The sequence below is a fragment of the Tupaia chinensis genome, unplaced genomic scaffold (assembly GCF_000334495.1).
Source record: "Tupaia chinensis unplaced genomic scaffold, TupChi_1.0 Scaffold138235_1, whole genome shotgun sequence".
Lineage (NCBI taxonomy): Eukaryota > Metazoa > Chordata > Mammalia > Scandentia > Tupaiidae > Tupaia > Tupaia belangeri.
Genome location: NW_006198133.1, coordinates 2,981,543 through 3,000,361, shown reverse-complemented (window position 1 = coordinate 3,000,361; position 18,819 = coordinate 2,981,543). Strand labels below are relative to the sequence as shown.

Below are 18,819 nucleotides of genomic sequence, written 5' to 3'. Positions count from 1 at the left end.
TGATAACAAAGAGCTTGTCCATACACTCAGTGTTTTTAAAGGCAATAACACTTTGCTGTTTTCTAGAAAATGTCAGCCAACATTTTGGGGGGAGACAGATTTATTAGAACGTAATCACACATGGAATTCTGTGATACATAACGTTTATGTGTGAAAAGCCATTTCAGAGGCGTCCATCTACTTAGCTTCATAGCAGTGACGGTGCGGTCTCACACTGGGTTCACGAATATTTGGCCCAAGTGTATCCTCACACATCATCGTCTTTGATGTATGTGTGTAATAATCTCATGGTGGCTGAAGCCACTTACGGGCTATGAACGTCTTTCTTATGTGAACAAACAAAAAGGCCTTCTTGCCCAGGAATTTGTCCAGGTATTTGTTTCTGGTGACTTTCAAGCGTGTTCAGGTCTTTTGGTTAACAATTTTTGACAGCAAAGGACAATCTCAAACCGACAGAGTATGTTTTTGTTTTTATTTTTATTGTCCATTTTCTTGTTGTAGAAAACATAATCAGATATAATTTGATCTTGATAAGGTTTATAGACACAATATTCGGTAACTTCAAGATTTGCTTTACTTTTAAAAATTGTTTCCTCATTAAAAAACTTTAAAGACATATGAAAAATATTTCTAGTTTAAAATATATGAACTAAACCTCTTATTGTAGTTCACCCATTAAGTACTGTCTACACAATTCCTCTGCTATTTGGGCTCATTCGTTCTGTTTTGTCATACCATCCTGCTTGCTACTGGACTGTTTCTTAATATTACCATGTAACTGCAGGGTGCCTGGGTTATCATCATCTTCATTCTCATTAAATGGTGTTATGTGTTAGGTACATTGTATGTCTGAGTTGTTTGCACTATTTATGATCCATGCCTTAAAGTAGCTTTCAGTATAAAGAAATGAAAGAATACAGTCCAAAACTTTAATTGAATAGTCTATAATGTAAAATAGGGTGCATAGATATTACAAATACATGCTAAGATTCACATCGGTGTAAATGGCTAATAAGGAATGCAACTGAGAAACCTAGACAGGGGTTGGCAGACCTGATGAGGAGAGGAGATTTGGGTTAAAGGAGCATAGGTGTAAATTTCAGACGTTCTGTCCGAGTTGAATAAAACAAGAACCAGGCAAGTGTTTACCTAAATGCTGACTAGTTGCCTCTGTTGACATTTTGAAATGAATTAGAATAATAAACTTTATTAGAAAATTCAAAATGTAGTGAAAGGTAGAAAATTAATAACAAAAACCTTCCATTCAGCAACTAATTATATCCCAAACCTACTTGCTATTTATAGTTTTGTTGTTTTTCTTTCCCCCAGGAAAATGTTTGATGCAGTGATGTAGATTTTATGCAAATCATTTACATTTAATTTTAAGGAAAATCGTACTATAACACTGTTTTAGATCTTGCTTTTCTGTCACAATATTGTTGGTTTCATTGTTTCATAGTCATCCATATAGCTCAACCTTTTCTTGGTAACGGCTACAGAGCATTCCATTTCGTGCATTACATCATTTATCCAGCATATAGTTGGATTATTTCTATCATTAATTTTACAAACAGTGCCCAATTAGTGTCTTTGGACTCCTAAAAATCATTAGCAGTATAGCCGTAGGGTAAAAATTCAGCAGTGGGGTTGCTGGATCCAAGTTTATGTGTGTTTTGATTTAGGGTAAGAGTATTAGCCTTTCAGTGCTGCAGAACACATTATTACAGACTAATGCATAAAGCAGTGCTGTTTATCTCCTCACAGGTGTGCAGGTTAGAATTGAGGCAGACTGGTCGGAGTTCTCTGCTCAGGGAGCACAAAGCCAAAATCAAGATGCTAGGCCGAACTTCCTCTGGCTGTTCTAGGGGAAAGTGCTCGCAGGCCCATTCACTTGCTGGTAGATCCCACTCTGCAGCTGTGGGTTAGAGTCCCATTTCTTTGCTTGTCAGCTGAGGGCATCTCTTTTTTTTAAATATTTATTTTTTTATTTTATTCTATTTGTTATTATTTATCAATTTGACAGATAGAGACAGAGAGAGAGAGAGAGAGAGAGAGAAAGGGAAAGTGAGGAAGCAAGCCACTAGGTCTAGAACTTGAACCATGGTCGGCCATGTGGAAATCCAACGCCCCCATCCACCACACCACCTGCCGGCCCAAGGGCATCTCTTAGCTCCTTACAGTTGTCTGGTTTCTTTTTATATGGTCACACCTTTTTCTATTAAATACTGTCTACATAATTCTCCCCCAACTTAGGGTTATTGGTTCCATTTGATCATACTATTTTGCTTGCTGTAGAGTATTTTTAAATATTCACATCTTCAAAGCAATGGCATGTCAAGTCCTTCAAGTGTTCTGAATTTCTCTGACTTTCTCTTCTCTGACCAGCTGGAGAGTACTCTGCTTTTGAAAGAGCACATATGGTTAGATCACGCCCACCTGTGTAATTGCTCTACTTTAAGGTCAATCTGTCGTATGTCTGGTAAGAATTATGACAGTGGTATCCAATCACATTCACAGATCAAGAAATGAGGTTGAGATATCTCTGAGAGGCCATCTTTAAATTCTGCTTACCACAGTAGATTTTGCTAAATTTTCTTAAAGGCTAGATGTAATGTGGTATCTGAAACCGTATTGATGAATTTTTGGGGCTCTGTTACATGAAGTTCGTTGATTGATTTTGCAATCTGAATTTATCTTTACCATGCATGGTTCTGTAGCATCATGCTTCAGCCATTTGGAAAATATAGGTCACCAGGTTATAAGATTTTTGAAATAGTGACCTGCTTTATTATACAGTATTAAAAGATCATGTTAATGTCACAGCTACTCTCATCAGAAATGTAGTGGGAAGCTGTCAAGTTCATAGAGGCAAATACACGTTTTCCAAAATTTTCTTCTTCATTTGAAAGCTTAGATTTTATAACTTGCAACAAAACCTGTCAGGTTTTTTTGTCCTTGAAGAGTCAAGCTCACTTCATTCATTTTTTAGAAAATTCCTGCCAGATATCTAGCAAATGTATCAAGAAAAATGTTTTCCTTTAGATTTTGCCATAGGGTGCATGTACCTGCTGAAGAAAGACAGATAGAGACAGTAGGAAATCATCCCTCAGGGCAGATGCCCACACCACAGGCCCTTCTCCTCTATTCCCCAGTTGGATTTTGGGCACATATGCACCTGTGCCTGGGGTGTTTCCCAGGTCCCTGGGTCTGAGACTCAGATTACTAAATCAACCATGTGAGAACCAGCTACCTTAACTACCATGCCACTTGCTGGACCCCAAATATCTAATTTTTAGTAACTGTAACTTATTAAGTTATTCTATAAGTTATTTCTTCTCTCTTTTTAAAAGCAGCTTTATATTTATTGTATGTATAACTGATACACAATAAAACATATTTAATATGTATTGACATTTGTGTACATCTGTGAAACTGCCACTACAATCAGGTAATGGATACATCCATCACCCCAATTTTCTCATGTCTCTTTGTAATCTTTCTTTTTTTCCCTCACTTTTATAATTTAATTTAATGTTTTTTTAAAGAGAGACATTTTTTTGCTATAGGGTATGTGTGTTATCCAGAGAGACAGACAGATAGCGAGAAATAACCTCCCAGGGGGATGTTCATGCCACAATCCCTTCTCCTCCATTCTCCTCTTGGGATTTTGGACATGCATGCACACATGCCTAATGTGAGTTTTAAGCCTCCAGGTTCAAGACTCAAACCGTGGTTGACCACATGGGAGTCCAGCAACATAACCATTATGCCATCTGCTGATCCCCCTTTTTTTCATTTTTTAAAAATAACTGAATTGCTTTCCAAAGTGGCTATCCTAGTTTATATTCCTGATAGTAGTTTGTGAGTTTTAGTTCCTCCACATCCTCATCAACACTTCCTGGTCAGTGTTTACCTTTCTAAAATTTATATAGAGTTTGGGCCCAGCAGGTGATGTAGTGGGAAAGGCACTGGACACTCCCACATGGCTGACCACGGTTCAAGTCCTGGACCTTGTCACTCGCTTTTTTACTTTCTCTCTCTTTCTCTCTCTCTCTCTCTGCCTCTCTTTGGTCAAATTAGAATAAATAATGAGGGGCCAGCAGGTGGCATGGTGGTTAAGAATGCTGGATTTTCACATGGCCAACCATGGTTCAAGTCCTGGACATGGCGGCTTGCTTTCTCGCTTTCCCTTTCTCTCTCTCTCTTTCCGGTCAAGTTAAATAATAATAACAACAACAATAAAATAAATAAATAAATAAATAAATAAATAAATAAATCTTTAAAAAATGAATAAATAAAAATAAATAATTCTTTAAAAAAATTACATAGAGAATCTTTCATTGTGTTTTTTTTTTTTTTTCCCCTGTCTTTTCCCCCTGACTAATGGTGTTGAGCATCTTTTCATGTTTACTTGCCATTTATAAATTTTCTTTGGTCAAGCATCTTTTCAAATCATTTACCCTTTTAAAAAATGATTTGTTTGTTTTCTTATAATTCAGTCTCGATTCTTTAAATATTCTGGACAACAGTCCTTTTTCTCTTACTCTGTGTTTTATCTTCTCATTTGCTTATCAGTGACTTTTGAAAGGTAGAAGTATTTACTTTTGATGAAGTCTAATCTATGTATTTTTTCTTTTATGAACCATGCATTTGATAGTATGTCTAGGAAACCTTTGTTGAATTCAAGGTCACTAGGATTTTCTCTCATGTTTACTTCCGGAAGTTTTATTGTTTTAGAATTTGTATTTGAGTCTGTGATCTGTTTGGTGTCAACGTTTGTATATGTCGTGAGCAATACCTTGAAATTCATGTTTTTGGCATATGGCTTTCCAGTTGTCTCAGGGACTGCCCTTTCTTTCCTGATCTTGTCTTTTAGCTTCATATAAAATTCATTTTTTATATATATGCACGGGTCTGTTTTGGGATTCTGTCCTTTTCCGTCAGTCCTTTTGCTTGTCTTGAAGCCAGTACCACACTGTGTTGATGGCTGTAACTCTATAATGAGACTTGACCCAGAAATAAATCCAAACATATACAGACAATTAATTTTTGACAAGGGCACCAAAAGGACACAGTGAGAAAAGGACTTTCTTTTGTCAGATTTATCACTGTTTCATTTTTTGTGAGCTATTGTAGGTGATTGTTATGAAATACATATATATTCACTACAGAAATTATGGGAGATTTGAATAACACTGCCAGTCAGTTTGACCTGCTGACATTCACAAGACAGTCCACATGGCATGACCAGAACATATATTCTCTTCACATACACAAGGAATTTTTACCAAGTTTACAGACCATCTTCTGGGTCATAAAACAAGTCTTACTAAATTTATGAGAATTTTCCGAACACAATAAAAACAAAGTAGAAAGAGTCTCTAGATATTTGGAAACTAAATTGTGTTCATCTAAATAACCAGTGAATGAAAGAAGAAGGTAAAGGGGAAATCAGAAAGTACTTTGGGGGGCCAGCAGGTGGCATGGTCGTTAAGGTGCTACACTCCCACATGGCCAACTCAGTTCTAGTCCTGGACCAGGCAGCTTGAAAATCATGCCAGGTATGTGTGCATACATACCCCAAATCCCAGGCAGAGAATGGAGGAGAAGGGATTGCAGCATGGCCATCCCCCTGGGGGTGATTTCTCACTTCCCTCTCACTGTCTGTCTGTCTCTCGAGTGCATGCACATGCCCTGTGACAAAACCTTAGGGGAAGAAGAAAAGGTACTTTGCTTTTTCATCCCTGGCTGCTTGAGGATATACCGCCATCATGAATGGCACAGTAACTATCCGAACCAGGAAATTCATGACCACCCGACTTCAGAGGAAACAAATGGTCACTGATGTCCTTCACCCCGGGAAGGCAACAGTACCTAAGACAGACATTCGGGAAAAACTAGCAAAGATGTACAAGACCACACCTGATGCCATCTTTGTGTTTGGGTTCAGAACCCATTTTGGTGGTGGCAAGACAACTGGCTTTGGCATGATTTACGATTCTTTGGATTGTGCGAAGAAAAATGATCCCAAATATAGACTTGCAAGGCATGGCCTTTATGAGAAGAAAAAGACGTCAAGAAAACAGTGAAAGGAACCAAGAACAGAATGAAGAAAGTCAGGGGGACTGCAAAGGCCAGTGTTGGTGCTAGCAAAAAGTGAGCTGGAGATTGGAGAACAGCCGAAGGAGTAGATTCTGCAACGACTATCTGCGGTGATTGTGCAGATTTTTCATGAGAGGATTAATAAACTAAAAAATTAAAAAAAAAAAACAGAAAAGGTACTTTGGACTGAATGAACACATAGCATCTTGCTATTTGTATCGTGTGTACGCAGTGCTCAGGGAGATCAGTGAATGAATAATCAAAATGTAGTATGTTCAGATAACACACACCACGAAACAATAAAGGGAAATGAGCTACTCGTAAATGCAATATAAAGGGGCCTCAACAATTTAAAGAAAGTCAGATGCAAAGGATGATAGGTTATATGATTAATTTAAATGTCTAGAAAAGACAAACATACAGAAGAAGAAAGCCTGTGATGGTCTCCTGGACTGACTATAGACAGGCAACGGGTTCATTTTGGAGTGATGAAAATACTGCAAATTCATCAAAACCCATTGAATTGTACATTCAGTTGGCTAAGTTGTGTGTTTCTAACTCAACTTAATTCTCACTCTTAAAACAAAATACAGAGCTCAAGATCAGCCAATCTTGGCTGAAATCTTGGCTTAGCAGTCTGTCGTATGACCTCGCTCAGTTTCCTTTCCATCTTTCTGTGCCTTCATTGCCTATATCGTAAAGTAATACCAGGGTCGCTTAGGAACTAGTACACTGTGATTGCATGTGCACATACCAAACACACGTGAGCACACACATGCAGACATGTCCTGGAGTGCTGAGCATGTAGGGAGCACTTGGTGTGAGTGTCGTCATTCCCATAGTGAGGGTTGTTGTGATTCCCTAATTAGCTGACAGGAAACAGTAACTACTTCAAGTGGTGGCCATAATGCTGCCAGAACTCTAACCTAAGCTCGCAACCTGCCCTTGCTCCTGCCCTGCCTCTCTTTTATCCTAACCTTGGACTTCTGCAGCCTAAAATGACCTTAGAGCAAGTTAGGAAGCCCAAAGACGGTCTTCATTTCTTTCCTTTCCATTATCATTTGTGACAGTTTTAATTGTGTATCTCTCTCTTTTTTTTTTTTTTTTTTTGGAGAGGTTTTGCTATAGGGTATGTGCGCTCGCCAGAAAGACAGAGACAGAAAGTGAGAAATCACCCCCCAGGGGGATGGCCACACCACAATCCCTTCTCCTCCATTCTCTTCTTGGGGATCTTGGGCACACATGCACATAGCCCAGCATGAGTTTAAGCCACCGGGTCTGGGACTCGAACTGCAGTCAACCACATGGGAGTCCAGTACATAGCCATTACGCTAACTGCTGGTCCCTTTAGTTGTGTATTTTAATTTGTTGCCTTCATGGTCTCTCTTTTCTCATATGTAAAACTGAAGTGACTGAATTAAATAGTCTTCACATTTTATTTTATATTTTTTCTTTTAGAGATTTTTGTCTTAGGGTGTGTGTGCTTCCTGGAGAGAGAGAGAGATACAGTGAGAGGGGAAGTAAGAAATCAGCCCCTGGTGGATGGCCATGCCACAATCCCTCATTCCCATTTTCCTCCTGGAATCTTGGACATGCACGCACATTTGCCCAATGAGACTTTCGAGCCACCGGGTCCAGGACTCAGACCTCAGTCAGCTATGTGGGAGTCCAGTGATGCAACCACTACACTGTCTGCTGACCCCAGTCTCTACATTTAAGCTATGACTTGTAATTGTTTAATCATTATAAAAGCAATCCTCAACCTCAGGACCAGCCTGTGGCTCCATGATTAAGGCAGCTGGATCCCACATGGCCGACTGCATGATTCAAGTCCCTGACGTGGCGGCTTCAGAAACATGCCTGGCACGTGTGCGTGAATCCCCAAAGTCCTGAGAGGAGAATGGAGAAGCAGGGATTGCAGCATGGCCATCTCTCCTGTGGGGGGCCTTCTCACTTTCCCTCGTTTTCCCTCTGTGCCTTTCCGGTGAGTGAGTGTGTCCTGAGACTGCTTCAAAATAGGATCTTTTTGGCCTTTATTCATATAAAAGTCATGATAGGGAAATAACCAGCTGGTCTTTATTCAAATAAAAGTAGCACAATAATATGTAATATCTTACCTTTACATAATATTTTACAGTAGTCAAAGCACTTTAATTAACGTTATGTCACTTGTTCTATCAGGCATTATTGTTATCCTCCTTTACAAATAAGCTCCGTGAGGTTTAGGGAGCTTAAAGTGACTTGTCAGTGTCAGGTAAATAGGAAGTGGGGAATGCTAGTCTTCCTGCTCTCATGTCATTAGGCGTGTAAGTGGGTCAGGATGGATAATCCTTTTATGAAATAAGAATTCTTGCAAAATGTCTCTGCAAGATATCCTATGTGTGAATACGTGAATATAGGAATCTGTTCCGTAATTTCTTAACCTGTGCACAGATAAGTAAAAAGCCTTTTTTTTTTTTTTTTTTTTTGGTAAACAGGAACATTTTTGTGTCTTATTTTTCTCTCTGCTGGGAATTAAGCTGTGGGGGGAAGATTTAGAAAGCTGGTAGGTTAAAAGCAAGATTTAATAACTGCTTAGTGTCTAATATTCAAGCCATTTCTAAAATGTATTATGCAAAGATTTAATATGCTCCTGTTCTCGTCAGATAACTGAGCCCTTTGGAATCACAAATCCAAAATATAATTTAAGCAGAATAACATTTGAGGAGATTATAAGCATCTGAAAATCCAAGTTTAGAACGAATACTTCAAGATGATCCTGTCTTCATTTGAATTATCTCCTCAATTACAAATACTTTGCTTGCTTGCTTGCTCTTGGGTTGCTGGGTGAGTAAAATCAAACAAAAGTCAGTTCTAAATGGCAACAGAAAATGCTAAAAACAAAAATCAAAAATGTGAAAACTCTAATATGCTAAAAGGTGACCCCTTATTTTGCAGACAAGTTTTTTTTTTTCTTAGAAATTCAAATGAAGAGAGGATTTTTATGACAAGTCATGACTTAAGAGAATATTTATGGGCCGAGCAGCTGTCATTTGTTTCCATATATGTGGTTACATTAGGGCTGACACAAAATCCTGTGATGGATAGGAGACTAAGCACCTTAACCTCTGAGTACAGCAGTGTCTGGGCAGACCCCGGGTAGAGATGATTAATTTTAGCAAGCTTTAAAAAACTGTCAGTCTCCACACTTTCTTTGGCTAGAGATTTGTAACTGCCCTGTTCTTTTTGACCTGGGTGTTCTTTTGGAGCTCAGAACTTCCTGAAACTGATTGAATATTATATTATCTGGTCCATTCCTCAGCTCTCACAGATGCATGGCCCTTGGCAATCCTCAACCTCATTTTAATTTTAAAATGACTTATGACTTTGGCACTTTTAGAATTATTGAGGAGTTTTTCTCCAGGTTTTAGACTTGTCAAAATATATCTCATCTCTGTAATATGATGTCTTATTTATGGCTTAAAAAATAAATTGAGCTCATTCAGTTGATATTGTCAAGAGAATTTAGTTTGGAAATCTGTCCATGGTTATTAATATTGTTCTCATAAATGTCATTAAGCTTTCAGTAGAAATTTTTCATTTGTCAGCATTTCTTTTCTTTTAATTATTCATTTTCCTTGTAATTTCTATAGTCAATTTCATTAATTTTTTTTCTAGAAGATTCTTTATAGTTTTATTTATCTTTTTTATTTCTCTCTTTTTTTTTTTTTGCTAGATTATGTCTGCTTGCCAGAGAGAAATGGAGAAGGGAGTGGGAATAGGGTGAGAAAGCATCACCCCCTCCCCTCACGGGATGGCCACACCACAGTCCCTTCTCCTCTGTTCTCCCCTTTGGGACTTAGGGCACTCACGCACACACACCTGGTATATTTCAAGCTGCTGGGTCAAGGACTCCAACTGTGCAGTTGCCCTGTAGAATCTAACCACCCTAACCATCACGCCACTGACTGGCCCCCAGAATTTTTAAAAAATAAACATCTTACTCCTCCTATTTGTTCAAATTTTTTTATATTTTTATGTGATTTGAGTAGAATCAGTTTCAGGTATGTGACATCATAGCTATTAAAGGTTACTGTGGCCGTCACTGGAAATGACGGATCTAGCTCCTTGGGTAACCAAGTCCTGGCATTTTGTGTGTGCACACGTGTCTGGCATTTGTGTGTTTCACTGCTCATAAATGTAGAGAGGAATAATGTGCCAGCCGAGGATGAAGGCACATAGCTCCTGGCACTCACCAGAAGACAGCCTTGAAATCTGCCCTACAACTTGCCTTACTTAGGTGTAACCCACTACCAGTTGTTAAATTTTGAGGTCAAGATAAAGGCCAGTATAGTAATGTTCTAATTCATATTTTATATGAAAAATTGAAGAAATACCAACTCAGCTGAAATTTTTAATATTGCAAGTAAATTACTAAAGAAAACCCTAATTGTGTGTCATCTATTGATTATTTTATATTGAATGCAGATGGCAGAATATTCTTTCAGAACAACTTGGATATGAGCTTAATTGAGTATAATTAAAAATAAGTGCACTGTAAATTTCAATTTGGAAGAATGAGCAATTTTTTTATATGTTAACTGATGTTATCTAAACATACACATTTGTCTTCGTTTTACAATTCAGGCATTATTGCATTAATAAAAATAAATGCTCTCAGTTGCCATTTTATATTCCAGACAATACTTTTGACATAGCGTAAAAATTTCCAAAGCAGTGTTTAGAGAGACAGCATCATTACATTGACGTTTCTTTCTTAGCCACATGATACGTTGAGTTGCCTTAATGTTTTATTTGCTGCCTAATAAGTTTAAACTGGCCATTTCCCTTGATACTACAATCACTAATTCCTTTGAAACTAAAGTTAGTTTATTAAATTCGCATGTGACATCAAATGACAACCCATTGGAATTCCACACATGACATTGCCTTCTTTCTTATTGTTCTTCCGGTAGACCAGTCCTTCCCAGTAGAACATACTCATCTCAGAGGTTGCACTGAATTCTGGAGATATTAACCAGGGCTTGCTGGTAACCTAGGATTAGGAGAGCAAGATGCTACCTGGCTGACCAGGGTTTGAATCTTGTGGCTTATGAAACATGCCAAACACATGTGTGTGCTTGCTCCAAATCCCAGCAGTATGGAGAGAGAGTGCAGTGTGACCACAGCCCATATTAGGTATCGGCCAGTACTTTCTCGCTCCTCCGCTTTCTCTCTGTCTTTCTCTAGTGAGCACACATACCCTCTAACACATTTTTAAAAAGAAAGAAAAAGGTATTTAACCAGGAGAAGAATGTGAGAAATGAAACAAAAAATATCATTCTTATAGAATCATCTTTTTAAAGTACGTGAAGATTTTTTTTCTGTCAGGACCAGCAGATGGTGTAGCAGTTACATCCCTGAACTCTCACATGGCCAACCACGGTTCAAGTCCCGGACCTACTGCCTTGGAACATGTTGGGCGCATGTGTGTATGTGCCCAAGATCCCAGGAAGAGAATGGAGGAGAAGGGATTGTGCCATAGCCATCTGTCATTCTCACTTTCTGTCTCTGTCTCTCCGGTGAGCACACATGCCCTATAGCAAAACTCTCCAAAGGAAAAGTTTTTTTTCTATTGATGATATGCGTTGATGTATCATAATAAACATTAAGTTTTTATAATCCATTTGAAATATGGAGGCACTGGCATGCCTGAACAATCTTCCGCTTATGTGTTTTATGTCCTGAGCTTCTGGTGGCACCTGCACCTGTGGCGAGAACCTCCCACAGAGGTGCAACCCAGAGGGTCGGACAGAGCGTGTCTCAGCCACTCTCACTCCCAGGTCCCACTTTTAATGACATTCTGGCATTTGAAGTTCCTTAATGACTGACAGGAAAGTGTGAAAATTATGAACATGTACCATCCTCCACTTGGCTGAATATTTTTTAGATGTACTTAACAAGGTTTGCTATTCTCTGAAGGTTGGTTTTTCTGTGGTTTTGGTTCAATACATGGAAATCTCTTAAAATTCCCAGAGATAACAAAATTTAAAATATTCCAAATAAGAGAATTTGCTTTATTGTTGATAGTGTACTTATATTTAGTGCAAATGGTAGAAGTATGAACAAGACTAGTTAAACAGGTAAATTCAACATAAACTGGTTTATGTAAAACTGGACTTCACATAAAATGGCTATTCTATAAAAAAGTGAATTTTTTTCCAGTAACCTATCCAATGTAAATAAATCAGTGCTTATCAGTATGAAATTTGAATTTTATCAGAATTTTAAAGAAAATTGTTATTTCAATAGTTGGAGCCATACTATTTCCTCAAGATTAAAAGAAAGTTGAGAGTTATTTGAATTAAAGATTTTAAGAAAATACTAATTGAATTCAAATGAAAGTTGAAAGAAATAGCCTTTCATTTTTTTCTACTTGCACTGAAATACTATGAGTATATTCAACCTCTGTAGAAACCAAACAGCCTCTTGAAACTATTAGTAAAAATATTGTAATGTTTTGTGAATTTTTTGTGTGTGAATTTTCTTCTTTTCTTGTTGTAAGTTAGCCTCTGTATTCAGAAACGAGAGCCAGACAAAATCTGAAACTCTCAAGTTTGTGGAAGAAATGAACCTTCCACATTCGTGTTTAAGCAGGGAAGTCCCTGCACACAGAATCTTCCTTCAGCATTGTGGGAGGGTAGGGGTTCTGTTGTGTTCTGCATTCATTTGGTCAGCAACAGGTACTGAGTGCCACTGTGTATGCCAAATGCGGAGGAAGCAGCAGTGACTCCACGGGCCCAAAGACCCAAATAAAGGCTGCCTTTAAGGACCTTACATTCTAAGGGAGCATAAATACGTCGGCTAAATAAAGTACATCGTAGCTTCAGTGATGTGAAAATAGAGCCTAGAAGGAGGAGTCCAGGAACTGGGATAGAGAGAGGTAAGATTTCAGAGTGGCTGGGGAAGGCTTCAGCTACAGGTGAGACATCCGAGTAAACACCTGATGAACTGAAGCTGTGTAGATGCCAGGAGGCCGGGCAGCCCAGGCTCCGGGCAAAGCAGAAGCAGCTGTAAAGATGGAGGAAGTGGAGCGTTCAGAAAGAGATGGTCAGGAGGGCTTAGGCTTTGAATCCTGCAAAGCCTGCTGGATTGTAGTGACAGTCCTTTCACTTTTATGAAAATCATGTATTTAATTTAATTTATTATTATTTATTTTCTATAAGGCATGTACACTCATCAGAGAGAGACACGGGGTGGGGGAATGAGAAAGCAAGCTGCCAAGTCCAGGACTTGAACCTCAGTCGGCCATGTGGTAGTCCAGTGCCTTAACCATAATCCATCTCACTAAGCGGTCACCTTGTGATGAGTACCCTGAAGGGAATATGCTATATTCCTGCTCTAGTTATCCCAATTAGAAGGATAAATAATGTACATGCAGCTTCATGTTTGCAACAAACTTAATAGAAACAACTTTAGGCCCTCCAAGTCGAGAGCTTGTTTCTTGGGTCAAGTAGATGAGAACATCCCGATCTCCGTCTTCTCCTCCTTTCCCACTGCGTATCCGAGTAAACTTTTAAGGGTGAGCTCACTTTTCTACTTGCTGAATGCTCATTTTATGACCAGCAAAATTAATTACTTCTGAAAATCTGTTATGCATTATTTCTTTTCTCATTGCTTCACCAGTTATCTGGTCATATTTAATCCCTCTATTTCATTTAGGTACTGTTTTTTTTTTCTTTATAGGCTTTCAGATGCTATAGAACATAAAACATCTTCACAATTACATCTTGAGAGATATAGCGCTCTATACTATGTATTGTAAAGGCTCTTGTCATTGAAAATGTGAAAATACTGTTAGAAACTGTCATTATAACAAGGTTTTGTGTATGTGGAACTTTCCTGTTCTTTATTCGCCCTCATCTGTCCTCTTCTGTAAAACCGAAGACGATTGTCATTGTTACCTATTTATAGTTACGCATTTCAGTTCCAGGAAGAATGCGATTTGGTACCCGACACAGCTGTGCCCAAGATGGAGCGCTTAATAAATATGCCTAAAAAAATGTAACCTGTACTCGAAAGAATAAATTTGCCTGAATTCTTCTGTTACAAATGTGAGGAAACAGTACCACATTTGACAGTATCTACCTTTGAAACAAGAGGCTTAATACAGTAAAGTGAAAGTGATTAAAGAAGTGACCTTCTATGGCATCTTTAATAATTTTATAGTATTAAGAGATTAAATATATTAAATATTTTTAGGACACTATCTGCTTTAAGAACACCCCCCATTCTCTTTCTTTTTCACATTTTTGCCATAGGACTTGTGCATTCACCAGAGACAGACAGACAGAGGCAGAGAGAGAAGGAGAGTTAGAAATCATCTCCCGAAGGGATGGCCATGCCTCAGTCCCTTCTCCTACATTCTCCTCTCAGAATTTTGGGCACACACGCCCACGCGATGTGCGTGTTTTTCAAGCTGCCAGGTCCAGGACTCAAACCATGCAATCTACTACATGGAATCCAGTGCCTTAACCACCATGCCACTTGCTGGCCCCCTTTTTTCTCCCTTTTTATATGTTAGTTTATGTTAATATGATGTATATTTTCCAGATCCTTGATAAAAATCTCTAAATTAATTTATCTTATAAAATGATATTTGTTATCAGCCAGTGGTTAAATCTCTATTATTTCTGTCTAGGTGTTCTAAATTAAGAAAGAAAATTTCTTAACACTTAGCCTATCTCATGCCATTTGTTGAATAACCCAAAAGATCAGTTTTGATTGAAAAACAGAAAATTCAGAAAATGTAATGATTGACTTATTTTTGTTGAAAGCACATGATCACTCTATTTTCATGACCTTAAAGCGTAGAAATATACCTGTTTTTCTTTAGACTTCCTGTGATCTTTTCTCAATGAATTCGCAGTGTAGTAGAAGAGGCATTTATTTAATAATAATTACAAATACATTTATTATTTCAAATTTTGTTCTGAGAAGTATTTCTCAGAGAGGTGGTAGCAGGTGGTCCCTGACTTATTTTAGAGGCCTCAGGAAACATCTCTAGAAGGTGATATTTGAGACGTGAAAAATAAAGATTTGCCCAGGGCTGTGGACAGGCACAGAGAACAGCAAGTGTGAAATCTCTGAGGTAGGAGAAGGTACTTGTGCTTGAGGAGCAGGAAGAAGGGCAGGGGGACAGGCATGGGAAGCCTGCAGGAGACCAGCATGAGCCACAGTCACGTAGGCGGAAGGACTGGAATACACAGGCCCTCAGGTCAGGTCAGCCATGGGAGTTTCTTCCCAGCGCAGTTGTGTCTCAGCAGTGGAGTGGCTCTTTAAATATGATTGCTTTCAAAGAGTAAGTAGAGAACACTGTGAACAACCATCCATCCCATTGTTCAGGACCCCAGACCCCTTGATTTCTCTCTTTTTTTTTTTTTTAGATTATTTTATTTAACTGTGTTGTCTCTTTCATTTTAATTTGACCAGAGAAGGAGGGGGAAAGGGAGAAAGTGAGAAAGCAAGCAAGCAAGCTGCCAGGTCCGGAACTCAAACCATGGTAAGGCATGTGGGAGTCCAGAGCCCTTAACCACTGCCACCTGCCAGCCCCCTTTGGTTTCTCTTCTTGGAAACAGTTGTTCCTACTAGCTTTTTGTGGGACTTACTGTTATTGTTTACGTTTGTTTAAGCTTGTGCTTATCCGTTCAGAGCTTTTCTGTGCAATTAGAAACATGCGTGTATACCTTTTGCTTATTTGTTTTAGTTTTTGTCATCGGGCATGTGTACTTGCCAAAGAGAAAGAGAGAAAGTGAGAGCGAGAGAAAGTGAGAAATCACTCCCCACTCTGGGGGTGATGGCCATGCCACAATCCCTTCTCATCCAGTCTCCTCTCAGGATGTTGGTCACACATGCACCTGCTGCTGGGTCCAGGGCTGAAACTGTAGAGTTGGCCATGAGGGATCCAGTTCCTTAATCACCATGCCACCGGCTGGCCTCCATCTTTTTATTTTTAGTCTAAGACCATTCTGTTCTTTGTATTTTTGTTTGTGCTTGACAAAATGCCTTGAAGATACATTACATCAGCATATGTATTGAGTCACCAGAAAAATCATGATGCATTTTTGCATAGAAAAATATGTCATGACTTTTCCGATGATCCAATATATTTAAATTAATTTATTATTTTAATAATTACATAGTATCTGTTTATGCCTTCCCCAATAAATGTTTTCCTCATCTCCTGCCATAATAAGTGCTTTAATACTAAGGTTTTGTACACTTGTGTTTGTTCTCATATGAAGATATACTTTGGGTTCAATTCTGCTTTTTTGCATATCTCAGCGGTTATCGGATAGGAAAGACTGGTGAATTTTCCCCTTACTTTATACCCATAGATCAGTAGTTCAGGTAGCATTAGATCCAAACTCCAGAAACTTCCAGAAAATACAATGACTCTGTTGTGAGCCTCAGCTTCCAGAAACCTTTATGGTATGTTTTGTAAAAGCCAGAATGTGTAAGAGAAAAAATTAAAAATAAAAAGCAAACCCCATACCTAGTCACGAGCATAATGGAGATTTTACTATGTTTTGTAAAAGCCAGAATGTGTAAGAGATAAGAGTACAAATTAAAAATAAAAAACAAACCCCCATACCTAGTCACGAGCATAATGGAGATGTTATGACTCAGAAAGGACTTTTTCTTTCCTCTATGTAACTTCTCTTTTGGCCAGATTTGTTTCATCATATAAATAAATGTGGTTACATGATGGCAGTCAGGGTTTCTACAGCACCAACTTCTCTTTTGGCCAGATTTGTTTCATCATGTAAATAAATGTGATTACATGATTGCAGTCAGGATTTCAACAGCACATTGAGAAAGCCCAGTTGGACGAGTACTCCCTCCCACGGGGTTTGCATCTACTCAGTGGTCATTTGTGACGTTACCCACTCTAACACCTCCAAGAAGTGCCCCGTGGGGAGAGGTGTGCTGGAAAAACCTGGGGTCCTCGGGACTGACCGTGGCCAGCATACACCTGGCACTGCCACTTTAGCGCCACGTGTGGGTTTAAGTCCCCACTCCTCTACTTCCAGCTCTGTGAGTGTGGCCGAGTTACTTCATCTCCTGTGCCTCAGCATCTTTACTTACAAAATGGAAAGAAAATAATAATGTTAACAGGGTTAAATGAAATAATGTGTGTGAAGAGTGTGTCAAGAGAGCCAGCAGGTGGCGTGGTGGTTAAGGTGCTGAATCCTACATGACCAACTCCACGGTTCGAGTCCTGGACTAAAACCCACGCTGGGCATATGTGTGTGTGTGTCCAAAATCCCAGGGAGACTGGAGGAGAAGGGATCGTTGCATGACTATCTCTGCTGGAAGGTGATTTCTCACTTTCCTTCTCTCTGCCTCCCTGTCTCTCTCTGGCAAGTACACACCCTGTGGCAAAAAATCGTATTAAAAAAAAAAAGCGTATCATGGTTCTTAACACATTATAAGTTGTTAATAAATCTTAGCTGCTCCTGAATTATTCTGAGCTGAGGGGCAACATTAAGTGTAGATTGGATTTTCAGTTCAGTGAGCTATCAGATTCCTGTCGTGTCCAGATACTTGAGAGTGAATACTATCCAACCTTTCGAAAATTGCCAGTATTTTCAGAGCACAAGTAGTCACTCATTTTTGGTTCAAATTGTTTAGTCAAAATGTTAACTAACTAATTTAAATCTGAAGCCTTCATTTCTTTCTCTCCTTTCTACACCATTACCAAACAACTGCATTTTAATTTAACAGAAAGGAGTGCTCTTAATATGTAGATCAGTAGATTTTCCCCTTGGTATTTGCAAATATAAAACCTTTATTTTCTATGGGAATAATCACACAGAGAAACACAGTATAAGTCGTTGATTTTCGTGGACCAAATAGTTTATTAGAAGTCTGCCATAAATACCAAGGAGAATATGTTTCTGTGATGAGATATAAAAAAATAGTTATTTGTAAGAAGAATGACTTTGAAAGACAATCCAAGCAAAATCGTAGCTCACAGAGTAATCCCCAGCAAGAGATAGACAGATCAGTGAGAAGACAAGAAGGTAGTAAGTAGGTGGTTTGGAGAGTGAAAGATCTCACGGGACTGGAGACTGTCAGAGGTGGCTAGAAACCAGTTGCCTAACAGTTACTGAAATGTGTCAAGACTTGTAGGAAACCAGAAAATGTAAGGCAGAGTTAAGTAATAAAGTAATCTGGCCGAACTCTCTTCACCCGCTAATTATACTGAAGATAGATTTATGAAGAGTTTAATTTTAATAGTTGAGGTGGAAATGATTAAGCTGTGAAGAGTAGTTTTTGAGTCCAACTTAGGATGGATTCTGGCAGTATTTCAGGGAAAATGGAAAGGTTGTTGCCAACAGGAGGGGAGATATGGATGTCAAGGATCTTTGAAACGTCCTTGTATCTCTAAGACAGTGTTGAGAGGTATCTGTTCTGTTACCCACTTCATTAAAGTGAGTAAAATGAGCCACAGGGCTTTTTTCATATTTGAATACTACCTAAATAGCTAAGGAAATAAAAATGTAAAATATGGTAGGTGAATGGGTGAAAGATTTAGTCTTACTTCATTGTTTACACGTCTGTAATTTTCAGTTTAATATGGGTGCTAAAGTTATTTTGTATAATCCACAGGCAGGCATAAACTTAGACTATTGAACAATTCCAAGAATGTGCTTCTTCTATAACTTTTACAGT

At 38.6% G+C, this 18,819-nt stretch overlaps 1 protein-coding gene across 1 annotated transcript in view; it reads left to right on the top strand.

Moving 5' to 3' along the window:
* LOC102491813 (tyrosine-protein kinase Fer) overlaps nucleotides 1-18,819 on the top strand; it is a gene marked incomplete at its 5' end in the record, with an annotated part of 266,259 nt that overhangs the window by 103,928 nt on the left and 143,512 nt on the right.